Source organism: Erpetoichthys calabaricus, chromosome 1 (genome assembly GCF_900747795.2).
Source record: "Erpetoichthys calabaricus chromosome 1, fErpCal1.3, whole genome shotgun sequence".
In the NCBI taxonomy this organism is placed as follows: domain Eukaryota; kingdom Metazoa; phylum Chordata; class Cladistia; order Polypteriformes; family Polypteridae; genus Erpetoichthys; species Erpetoichthys calabaricus.
In genome coordinates, this window is record NC_041394.2 from 292,246,826 (window position 1) to 292,260,018 (window position 13,193).

General features: G+C 40.6%; 1 protein-coding gene across 1 annotated transcript in view; it reads left to right on the plus strand.

Moving 5' to 3' along the window:
* The first annotated feature begins 7,700 nt into the window (after positions 1 to 7,700).
* ccdc87 (coiled-coil domain containing 87) overlaps positions 7,701 to 13,193 on the plus strand; it is an 89,342-nt gene continuing 83,849 nt past the window's right edge. The window contains exon 1 of the mRNA XM_028816756.2: positions 7,701 to 7,833. The gene's annotated coding sequence lies outside the window, so the exon portion shown is untranslated. The remainder of the gene's footprint in view (positions 7,834 to 13,193) is intronic.

Here is a 13,193-nt window from a genome sequence, read left to right on the forward strand (position 1 = left end):
AAAATGCTTCCTAATTTGGTTCCATATTCTGAGTGAGTAAAGCACAATTGGGTTATTAGTATATTTGCGATAACTTTCATTTATTGGAGAGCAAAGCAGGGAATATAAAGAAGTACTACAGGATTTTACTTCTATTGCAGACCAAGCCTGTGTATGTGCATTTATTTGTGTCCAGGTTTTTATGGCTTGTATGTTTGCTGCCCAGTAATAAAACTGAAAATTAGGTAAAGCCATGCCACCTTCTGCCTGAGGTCTTTGTAGGGTCGCTCTTCGGATACGTGGGTGTTTTGAGTTCCAAATGAATGAGGTTATTATTGAATCTAACTGTTTAAAAAAACGATTTATTGATATATATTTGAAATGTTTTGAAATAAAAAGAGAAGTTTAGGAAGGATATTCATCTTAACAATGTTAATTCTTCCGGCTAGAGTGAGATGAAGGGTTGACCATCTATGCAAGTCTTGCTTAATTTTTTCCATACAGACGCCAAAATTTTGTTGATAAAGAGCTTTATGTTTACTTGTGATATTTACCCCTAGGTATTTAAACTGATCTGCTATGGTAAAAGGTAGGGTGTCTAATTTAATATTATATGCTTGTGAGTTCACTGGAAAGAGTATACTTTTATTCAGATTAATTCTAAGACCAGATATCTTTGAAATTCTGTTAGTGCTGTTAAAACAGCAGGGACAGTGTTTTCTGGGTCCGATATATATAAGACCATATCATCTGCATATAGAGAAATTTTCTGTTCCAGTCCTTCTCTGACAATCCCCTTTATCTGATGAGAATTTCGGCAGTGAACCGCCAGTGGTTCAATAGCGATTGCAAACAACAGTGGCGACAAGGGACATCCTTGTCTGGTACCACGTTCTAGTTTAAAGTAGTCTGAGCAAATTTTATTAATACAAACTGAAGCTTCTGGACTGGTATACAGTAGTTTAATCCAAGCACAAATATTCGGGCCAAACCCAAATTTCTCCAATGCAGTGAAAAGGTAATTCCATTCGATCATGTCAAATGCCTTTTCTGCGTCTAATGATAGTAATATCTCTGGGGTGTTTGATTTTGCTGGTGAATATATAACATTAAACAAGCGTCGGAGATTTGAAGATAGATGTCGGCCTTTAATAAATCCAGTTTGATCTTGTGATATTACCGAGGGCAGCACTTTCTCCATCCTTCTAGCTAGGATTTTTGAGAGTATCTTAACATCATTATTCAGGAGTGAAATTGGTCTATATGATGCACATTGTAACAAGTCCCTTATTTTGTTTAGGAAAGACGGTGATTAATGCTTGTCGAAATGTTTGAGGTAGTATTTGGTGGTCTTTAGCTTCTGTAAATGTTACCAATAAGAGTGGAGCTAGCTGAGTGGAGAATTTCTTATAAAACTCTACGGGGTAACCATCAGGGCCTGATGATTTCCCGCTTTGTAGTGACTTTATAGCGTCTAGTAATTCTGTTAGCGTTAGAGGTTTATCTAGTTCCTCAGCACTTAAAGCATCTATTTGTGGTATTTGTGAATTATCCAGAAATGCATTAGATTGCGTGTTGTCTTCTTTGGGCTCAGTGGAATATAAAGACTTATAGTAATCTCTAAATGTGTGCATTATTTTATTATGGTCGATGATTTCTTCTCCATTCTTGTTGGTGCATACTGGTATTGCATTGTGAACTTCTTGTTTATGAATTTGTTGAGATAAAAGCTTATTAGCTTTTTCTCCGTGTTCATAGTAATGCTGTCTAGACTTATAAATAAGTTGTTCAGTTTCTTTAGTTGTTAAGATGTTAAGTTCTGTATGCAAGGCCTGCCTTTTCCTGTGAAGAGCTTCACTTGGACGCCTGGCTTGTTCTTCATCTATTCTAGTAATTTCATTTCTTAGCTCTGACACTTTCTTGGTTTCTAATTTATTTCTATGGGAAAGATATGAAATAATCTGGCCTCTTAGGAAGGCCTTTAGAGTTTCCCAGAGTGTTCCTGCAGAAACCTCTGTAGACATGTTTGTCTCTAGGAAGAAGCTGATTTGTTTGGATATAAATTCTGTGCAGTTCTCGTCTGCCAATAAAAGAGGGTTAAGACGCCATCTGCGAGGTGAGTACGAGGGGCTTATTGATTTTAGCTCCAAGACTAGAGGGGCATGGTCAGAGATAACAATTGTGTCATATTTGCATAATTTAATTGTAGGCAGGAAATTATTATCTATAAAAAAATAATCAATTCTTGAGTAGCTATAATGCACTGGTGAGTAGAACGAATATGTTCTTGAGTTTGGGTTAAGAAACCTCCAGGGGTCTGATAAGTTGTGATCCTTTAAAAACTGTGTAATTATCTTTGCAGTATTAGATGTCGTCCCCCCTGTCACAGGAGTCCTATCTAAGAGTGGATTTAAAACACAATTAAAGTCCCCAGCCATTATAATTTTATGAGTGTTCACACTGGGAATGGATGCAAATAGATTTTGCATGAATTCCTTATCATCAACATTGGGTGCATAAACATTTATCAAAATCATTTTACTGTTATATAAGTTGCCCATGACCATCACATATCTCCCTTCAGGGTCCGACACTACCTCTGATGCTACAAAAGGAACTGTTCTATGTATGAGAATTCCCACCCCTCTAGTTTTCTTTATAAAGCTAGAATGGAACATTTGGCCAGTCCAGTCTTTTTGTAATCTGAACTGATCCTTGGTTAGTAAGTGGGTCTCCTGTAAAAATACTATTTTAGCGTTTAAGCCTGTTAGGTGAGAGCATACTTTCTTTCTCTTTAATTCGTGATTCAGGCCTTTAACATTCCAGCTCACAAAGTTAACTGTCCCATCATGGAGACATTGATTCTGAGTTTTTAATGTCATTTTATAGTTTTAATTGGTAATATGGCAGTTTTAATCTTAGTTTCAAGATTCCCCAGGAGTTGTTGCATGTTAGCCTGTTGCTGCATTGATATTTATAATTATAAGGATTATAAGAATAGATTAGATATAACCTGCTCTCCTTCTCTCCCCCCTTTATCCCCCCACCCCCCCATTTTGCCTCCCCACATGAGGCTAGACCCCACTTCGCGATGTTCCAGTCCTCTGACATACGAAGAGACAGAGCACGTCCAAAACAAAACAAACCCCCACCCTGCAGCGGCGTTACAGAATTAAAACAGAGATATCTTTTACAGTTAAATCCTTAATACTATCTGCCGAAAATGTTCTCATTAACAATATTTAATCTTGAAATAATCTTCAGCGCTTTTAAGTTAAGATATTAAGGTTAAAAAAAAAAAAAAAAAAAAAAAACAACCCTGGGAGTGATTTTAAAAACTAGTCCAGGATAAACCTGGTAATTCATACTGTAATAGTATAATGGTAATTGTATAAATAGTAGAACAAGCATTAAACCAAGGGTATGAAGTTAAACAGTCTACTTTAAGGTATAGTAAAATAAAAAAAATAAATAAATAAATAAATTAAAAAAAAATAAAATAAAATAAAATAAAAAAAAAAAAAAAAAAGGAAAAGAAATAAAAAAATAAATAAATAAAACGAATCCTACTTTAATCACTTCCACATTTTCACACTCACGTCTATAGCTCTATAACTCTGATTAAAACATAAACATATAACATATAAAGTCCAGATATAAAAAAAATTTTAAAAAAAGAGAATAAGAGATGTACAATTATAATACCAGTCTCTTTAAACATGGATCCAGCGATCAGATCATCGGTCTTTCCCGTGCCTTGATAGAATACGGCTCTTTAATTTTAATTAATTTTCAAAAAAAGTGTCGGAAACAGCTTCTTTAATTCTTTTTCAGCTTCTTCTTTGCTGAAGAAAATATAATGTCCGTCTTGAACTTCCACTTTCAGTTTGGCAGGATACAAGAGGCTGTATTTGATATCGGCTTCCCGTAGCATCCTTTTAATGTCGTTGTAGGATCTGCGTTTTGCAGCTGTTGATGGTGAGAAGTCGGGAAAAATACGAATAAGATTATTTTCGAATATAATCTCTTGCTTGTGTCTGAGAAGTGCCATCACATCAAGCTTACATCTTAGTCGTTCGAAGCGGACAATAAAAGACCTAGATTTAAAGGCGCTTGGTATCTTTGTGCGATAAGCCGTGGCTATCTCATTGTCGAGTTTAAAGTCATCTCCAATTATTTTAGACAGTAATTCTACTGCAAATTTCACTGGGCTTGAGCTTTCTCGTTTCTCAGGTATACCCTCAATTCTTATATTATTTCTTCTGCACCCATCCTCCAGGGCTGCAAGTCTGTCTCCAAGTTTTTTGTATTCCGAGTTCGCAGCTGTGGCTTTTTCATCGGCGTTAGATGCCATTTGTTCCGCTGTTTCCACTCGAGCCGTGAGTCCCCTGCTTAACGTCTTCCAGCTGGTCTGAAACGTCATTAATATGATCATCAAGCCTTTTCAGTTTGGAGTTAGTTTCTTCAATGTGTTCCACTAATTTCTCCAACATGCCTTTAAAGTTCACGTCGAAACGTTCAAATAGACGCGTTTCCTTATCTTTGTTATCCTTCTTGAGCTCAGTGGCCACCTTCTTAAGATCATTTGTGTTATCTTTCTTAAGCTCATTCATGGCCGTAACCATGGCAGTGGCCAGTGTAGTGTTCATCTCTTTCTGTGTAGCTATCTGTGTAGCTATCTGTGTAGCGATCATCTCTTTCAGTTCGGACAGTTCGCTTCTGCTTTCGTGCTCCGCAAGTGAAAATGCAGCTCCTGTTACAGGCTCGCGATGAGTAGATGAGAGCACGTCCTGCAGAGCCCTTTCTAGTCTCGAATGATCCTCAGTAATCGGCGATCCCTCGCGACCTGTATCACTTGCGCCTTCGCTCCCATTTTCACTCTCGACTGGAGACGATACAATGGAGCGGGGGCCCCAGGAATTCTGCGCACTCTTCTGCCTGTTCCAGGTCAGTCTCCGTGATGCCATACCTTACACCTGCACTCAGGCCGGAAGTCTGTCCGGACTTCGATGCAGCTTTAAGTTTCTTTTCTGGTTCTTTCTGACTTTTCTTCTTGTTACTCATGCTTGTATATTGTAGTGGAAGTTCCTTGGTCGGGTTAAATACAGGATACCTCTAAATAATATGAAATACGTGGGAAAATAAAGCCGCTGCTAGCGGAGCTCTGCTTCAGACGTCCATCTCCTATAAACGGACCAAACCAACTCCCTAATTTTTTGAGCAGTATATATATATATATATATATATATATATATATACACTAGGGGGCTTTGCCTCCTGTTTGTTTTGCGAGCCCCCCCTACCCCTCAATGCGGGGCGCACCATGCGCCAGCCACTTTGCGTTTCTGCCGCTCGTGTTGTAAAGGGGGGGAGGGGGTCTGAATGCACGCTAAGGAGATGCAGACGGATCAGCTGCTGTCTTTCTGCTCCTGCTGCCAAGCTGAGTGTTCTGCTTGTCACTCTGCGCATCAATCATTTAAAAGCCTGTACAGCAGCTGTCCTTTAGTCTCACTGCTTTGTCTTGCAGGATGTCAAAGTGTCTCTCGCGGGACGTCCGGGCTGATTATTACTTTCCTTACTTTCTGAATTTGCACAAAGATTATTATTGTTCTCTTGAGCATCCTTTTTTGCCTTCTTTTCTCTACAATACTTTTGTGTCTCTTTTCGACGCGCTGCTCTTTCTTCTTCACTTAGTCGTTCACGTGCCATCTAGAATGTATAACATTTTTAAGAGCTGGGAGCACATGAAATGTGTCTGCCAAAAGCATTCCAACAACTGTGAGGTTAGATGTCCGTGAACTTGTTTTAAATTGATTGTAAGTAGGGCGTGATGTGCAAAAGTCACCGTCTCACGGGTCTTGCTTCCTAAGATTGTAATGTCTAGTCTTGCATGATGTCGAAGTGTCTCTCAGAGATAATCACGTCTCGTGTAACGTCAAAGTGTCTCTCCGAGATGATCACATCTGACCCAAGATTTTTTTATATAATAGATATACAGTATCTGTATGTGTGTGTGCAGTATAGAAGCCCCAGAGGATGAATGGGTGTCCCACCAAAGACAGACATCCCTTACCCAGCCGGGAATGCTATAACGGAAGGATGGACTAAGTGTGGGCAATACCCGGCCGGGATGCCTTATGAGCAGAATGCTCGAATGCTACAGGAATCAGCAAAAGAGGACAGCAAGGAGCAGTTCATAATACATTATAGCATTGTACTAAACCAGATAAATAAATAAAGAAGAGTAAGATAGTAAATTCAGAGAAAAAAGCCTAACAGACAACATAATTAATGGTCTAGCACACACACACAGGTTACATGAGCATCTTGACAGAGAGGTAAACTGAGAGAAGGGTAATAAAGTCAAGTAGAGCTAAAAGCCTTCCTGAACAGATGAGTTTTGAGTTGTTTTTTAAAAGAATTCATGGAGTCGGCTGATCTAATTAATTTCGGTAGGTCATTCCAGAGTCTGGGAGCTATACAGCTGAAGGTCCTGTCACCCATGGAGTGTAGATTAGTGTGGGGTACAACAAGATTACCAGAATCAGAGGACCTTAGTGGGCGGACAGGCACATAGTGATGGAGAAGGTCACTGATGTAGTTTGGCGCAAGGATGTTTAAGGCTCATTTCATCTCAATTCATCTCCCATTATACTAGATGACAGTGTCCCTCATATAGTCTCGGTTTGGAAACCCGCAGGACTGCATGGAAGTTTGAGTCCGGACGTGTAGTACTGTAGGGATCTGTGGGGGATGATAGAGGATGCTGTTGGGGAAGGACCTCCCTGGCTTTCTTTTGACCCAGAAATGCTTCCACGTCGCATCACCGAAACTGCTCCTGGGTTCAGCATAAAATGAAGCCCGCTACAATAAACACATGGATGAGTCAGAGTCGCGAGGCAATGGACTACGCTTTTGGAGGACAGAAGGAGAGAGAACTTAAAAGTCTGTATATTGGCTGTCACTGCAATTGTATTGAGCTGAGTTGTTTAAAAGTCCTTCATTTTAGAAATAGTGTTGAGTTAGGTTGTGTGTTTCTTGGGTTTAGGGGTTAAGTGGTGCTCACTACTGTTCACTATATATATTTCACATTATTGGGATAAAGATCAGAATATGGAAATTATATGAAGAAAACTGATAAGGAGAGATTAAATTTTTCAGGGTGGATTGGACAATAATGAGATATTAGGATAACTTAGCTAACAAATGATAGACTGAATGGTCTACACTCATTTGCCAAACTGTTCTGAGGTTAACTGATTTCTGTTAGCTCCAGAAGTATATTTTTAAAAATGAATGACTAACATGTCTACTACATGTTTTATTGCAGTATATTATATACTGCAATAAAAATAAATGAGATTCTCTTAAACGCATTCTAAAGGAATTGTTAATCAATAAAAACATACAAATCGATTACGAACTGAACCGCATATAAATAGATATACAGGCATATTTATTTACGTGTACAATATTGATTCAATAAGGAAACAAAACAAAACAAAAACTTTCTTCCATCTGTAATAGAATCCGATTAATCAACTTCGGGATTGTCCTCAAGGTCAGTTCATCGAACGCGATCGTGAGAAATTGGGAGTCTATGCAGCCAAAATCAGGAAGCAGGCATGGACTGGGCACTGCTCTACCGCTAATACACAGCTATACTCTCTGCGGCCTCTTTAAGAGCCATTTCGCTGCTGTGGTTCCCATGGGAACAGGGACGCGCGTCGGGACCTGAAAACCGGAGTAGAGGCACCGGATTAAATCTCACCAACTCTTTATAGAATCACAGAAAGTCATAAGTACTGTGTATAATTAATATACATCAACAAGGTTTATATATGCGGGTGGACTGTAAGTATGCACATTTATTCAATTACTATGTGGTACGCTCTTCTTTTATTTATTTTTCTAAGGTATTAAGTACAAAGCATAGTTCTTTTGCTTACAAACAACGCAGCGTCTTCAGTTCGAATCCTTCACCCAAATCGTGCCCGCGTGGAGTTTGCACGTTCTCCGTGGCTGCCTAAATGGGGTCGATTAGCTATTTCAAATTGGCCCTAGTGTACTTGTGGGTGATTGGGCCCTGTCTAGGACTGTTTCCTTCCATGTGCCCGGTACCGTCATTGAGTCCGTGAGCCTGCATTAGATCAGGCGACTTTGGGGGAATTGTGTTTGTAAGGTTTGTCTTCCGTGGCTACGTTGAGTTTTCTTCCAGATCCCAAAAGACGAGCATTTTATGGTAGTTGGCGATTCTGAAGTAGCACACAGTCAGCGCGGGCGTGTACGTACTGTATCTGGAGTCCTGAGATGGACCGGTGACCCTTTCTGCTTTAGGAACCCACCGAGACGGTTAGCATGGCATGCAACTCTTTCAGTTTTGTTTTATTTATTTATTTATTTATTTATTTGTCAATCAATCATTTCTGAGATGGACTAATTCGCTCATCAAGGCTGCTACCTCCGCGATCCTGAACTGAAAGCAGGTTTAAGAACGAGTTTCCCACGATAACATTTATCGTAGATGTTTGATATTTTTCATTCCATGTGAAATTCGCACCATCCCATAATTGTGATTTAAAAAAAAAAAACAGGTTACCGAGTTGACGTTTCCGTAGCTAGAAAACAAACGATACAGATTTGCACTCGTGGGTACAGAAAAATTGTTTCATATTTTGGAATCCCACCCGGGTCAAGTACAACAAGGCCTCAGGAAAAGTTAAGTTGTCAGTTCGAGAAGGGACACTTGATCAGTTAATGATACGAGGCTTAGAAAACACGGAGGGACAAAGACTTTAAAGATATTCGAACCCTGCTTATTATACACGCAACACTGTCATGCTCACGTGTGCCCATATCAAACAACCTCAAATAGAAAAGACAGTCCCGTCGTTGTAGGGTGTCCCTTCGAGACTTTACCCGTTAGGTCAACGCCAGGCTCGTCCATTAATACAGTATATATATATATATATATATATATATACAGGTATATATATATTGATTAAGAAAAAATACTCATTTAGAAAAAAATGTACAGTACATACCTGTAGACCCACAAAGAACTGAACAGGCGATTATTTGATAGGCAGGCACACTTCTCTCGAATATGATTGCATTTTATTCCCCGACTAGTCGGCGCTGACATTAATTCAGCGTTACTTCGGACAGGGGCTTCCAACAGGACGCTAGCGATGTAAACCGTTAATATTCTCAAATCAGAGCTGTCAATTTCGAAAGGTTACATCGTACAAATTGGAAATTACCACCTTGCCAACCACCACCACCACCACCCTACTGCTTACTTACACGGATCTCTGTCTGGCTTTGCCGCGAAAGAGCCCTGTGTTGGCGACAGAGCGACAGAATAAAAGCGGGGGCTTGCGCTGGCATTAGGAGGGAAGAAGGAGTCTGACTGAATCACAGGTACCAAGTTCGAGCACTGCGGATGGCTCGGGCATGGACAGTTCTTATTCAGTTGAACTGAGCAAATGCCGAGGGAGCTCCGATGCGAGTTTTTACTTTGAACGTTTTCAGTGCTCGACTGCGTGTGCGCGTGTCCCTTACCTGTCACTCAGAGGTGCCACCGTCTTCTGGTTACAAATAATCTCTTCAAACAATTGGTCGACTGATTAGCACCCCCGCATCTCAGCCGTTCATTTATTTTCAATGCACGGATAAACTAGCTTAATAGGATTCATTTTACTGTGAAACTGGAAATACATATTTACTAGATAGATAGATAGATAGATAGATAGATAGATAGATAGATAGATAGATAGATAGATAGATAGATAGATAGATAGATAGATAGATAGATAGATAAAACTTTATTTGTCCCCAGGAAAAAATATTTAGCTTTTTATAGAAGCTCAATAAATTTTATATTATGACAAACAACAACCCTCCTCTGAAATACTCAGCAGAATGACAAAAAAAGAAAGTGCATGGGTAAAGATTAAAAGAGCCGTCATATTCACAGTGAGGCATTACACAGATGTACTGCTGTTAAAGGAGCCCCTATAGAGTTTTTTTTAGAGGATGTGCAGCATTGTTTATAATAGCACTCGGTTTGGTTTTAATTCTCTCTTTTTCTACAGGGGTCCAGAGTGATTCCTATAATTGGACTTTTAATTAGTTTGTTGATTCGTGGGGGACCTCTGTTACCAGCCCAATAGACCACAGCTAACCATCACAGAGTTATAGCAGATGTGAAGGATGCCACGTCCTACATTTAAGGAAAACTCTCCTAATAAAAAAGAGCCTACTCTGCCCTTTCTTATATAGTTCTTCTGTGTTCTGATACTATTCCAGCTGGCTATTGATATGGGCCCCCAAGTACTTGTTGAAGTGGGCCACCTCTACATTCACTCCCTGAATAGTGACTGGACAAAGAAGGTCTTTGGTGCAGTGACAGTCAATAACCAGTTCCTTGGTTTTGCTGATGTTTAGTTGCAGACAATTCTCTGTGCACCCAGAAACAAACTTCTCCACCTGACTCCTATACTTTGGCTCATCCTCTTTATCAATATACCACATAGGTGCAGATGTATCCGAGAATTTCTGCAAGTGATCTGATCTGCTGTTACATTTATAGTCGGAGGTGTACAGAGTGAAGAGAAAAGGAGGCAGGACTGTCCCTTGTGGTGCTCCAGTGTTGCTCACATCTTTATCAGAAACACAGTCATTGAGTCTCACAAACTGCAGTCTGCCGGACAGACAGTCCATTATCCAGGACACCATAGGCTCATCCACCTGCTTATACTTGAGCTTACTCCTTAGCAGGGATGGCTGGATGGTATTGAAGGCACTGTGGCAAGCGGCTGGGGGTGGCACCCAGCCAGGACGCCCGGAAGGACCGGAGGAGGGATTATGCCTCCTCCAGACCACGAGGGGGTGACCTCCCTGGTGGCTTTGAGGATCACGGGAACAGAGCTTAGAAGCTCAACCCTATAGGGGCCCGTGGTCACTGCCAGGACCTGGACCGCAGCCCTTCTGCCACACCCGGAAGTGCTGGGGGGAAGATGACCAGGGACACCTGGAGTGCTTCCGGGTGTGCAGCTGGTACTTCTGCCACACTTGGCAGTGCCGGTGGAAGCTAATCGGGAGGCACCTGGAGCACGTCCGGGTGGGTTTAAAAGGGGCCGCCTCCCTCCATTCGATGGCTTGAGTCGGGAGGAAGCGAGATAGAGCTCGGGAGGAGAGGAGTGGAGGCGGACCAGAGAAAGAGAGGCATTGTGAGGCCTGGACTTTGGGAGAGTTTTGGGGTTGTGTGTGGCACTTTATTCTGTATATATTGTAAATAAACGTGTGTTGGGTGAACTAACGATGTGTGCCTGTCTGTGTCTGGGCCAGTTTCCACAGCACTTAACAATCAAAAAACAATAATTTTCACAGTGTTGCCAGCTTTGCCCAGCTGGGAATGAGCCTTGTGGAGCAGATAGATAATTGCATCTTCCAGTCCAGTCTTTGTCCAACAGGTAAACTGCAGTGAACTAGATGGTCTTCTAGGGTGGTCAGGTTTTCAGGTGGCAACATTTTGTCAGCTATGCTAGACATAGCCAGTGGTGTTGTGAGGGGCTGACTTTGGGTGATCTTTGGTTGCCATCTATTTATTTTACCGACTGCACTATCCCCTGCACTGACGCCCAAGCGCTCTTTAATCTACAGTAATATGTATAGCAATTGCTGCTGAATATTATGAAATCCATCCAGCATTAAAATGATATCGGGTATAAACCAGCTGTCTCACTAGTGCCCACCCACAAAAATGCAAATGGTCTCTTTAAGATTTGGTTTGGGTGACGGACCTGAGAGAAGTATTGCAGAATCTAACTAACATGTAGCAGGTTTGTTTATATACTTACAAAAATAATACTTTTAGAACTAAAAAAATCTGAAAGTTTGTAAATAATTGTTTTTTGTTGCCCCATCCAGGGCTGAGTGTGACATACTCTTTAATCCTGCCTGTTGATATAGGCGTCTGAACCTGGTTAACTTACTGTATACTTGGGTGGAGATCCATGCATTTTCTAAATAGTTTAGGGCTGTGGGTCTGGGTTGGGGGGACATATTTTGGCACCATTAGTTACAAAGCAGGACGAAAAGTTGCTCCATTAGAGGGCATGTCCAGACCAGGTCAACTTAGAGTGACCAATACCCTGAAAAAATGCAGACACAGGGAAAACACACAAAGATTACATAGCAGTGAATGACTCCTGGAGTCATAGAGGAGCAGCCCTAATCATTGCACCACCAGGCAAAACCTTGTGACCCACATCAGACCTAATTAATTTCTTGTAGATGTTGCAAATGCTCCAATCAGTATTCTATATGTCTTCTACTCTTGCCTAATGAACAGGAACCACTCAGCATGTAACCACAATCACCATGACAGAAAACACTTTGAGGTGCCTTATGTGATCACTAGCTGTGCTACCTGTAGAAGATGAGTTGAAATGTATGTAATCAACATATACCTTAGCATTAACATCTGCAGTGCACAATGGACCAGCCAGTGCATCTGTTGGACTGACTAATGCAATGCATATGTCTCTGTTATATGCCATTTAGTATGGGATTCGTAAAAGCAGTGTTAATGTTTGTGATGCACCATCTGTTGGAATGAAAAATGCAATTTATTTTATTATTACAGATGTTTGTGATGTGCCATGTTTTGGAATTACAAATTCAGTACATTTTATCACTACAGATGTGTGTGATGCGCCATCTGTTGGAATGACACATGCCATGCACATATCTCTGTTATATGCCATTTGGTTTGGGATTCATAAAAGCAGTGTTAATATTTATGTTGCGTCATCTTTTGGAATGACAAACACAATGCATTATATTACTGAAAATGTTTGTAATGCAAAATCTGTTGGAATGACAGAGACAGTGCAACTGGACAGACACACAGACGGACACACAAACACTTATCCTTTCTTTAAGAGATTGAGCTCTGTGCCAGTCATACCATCCTTGAGTTAAACTTAGAAGTTTGGAAATGTAAGAATTTTATTTAATTTTTTAAAATACCCCAGTGGAACTGCTGTTTCATCCAAGCCTATCATTGTCTGTTTAGAGTGTGGAGGTTTTCTCTGTGGCTGTGTGCTTGTTTGTTGGGGGTTCTTCAATTGTTTGATTTTCCGCCTATAACTAAGAAAATGTCATGTTAGGTTAATGGGTGACTGAATTGACTGGTACAAGTTTGC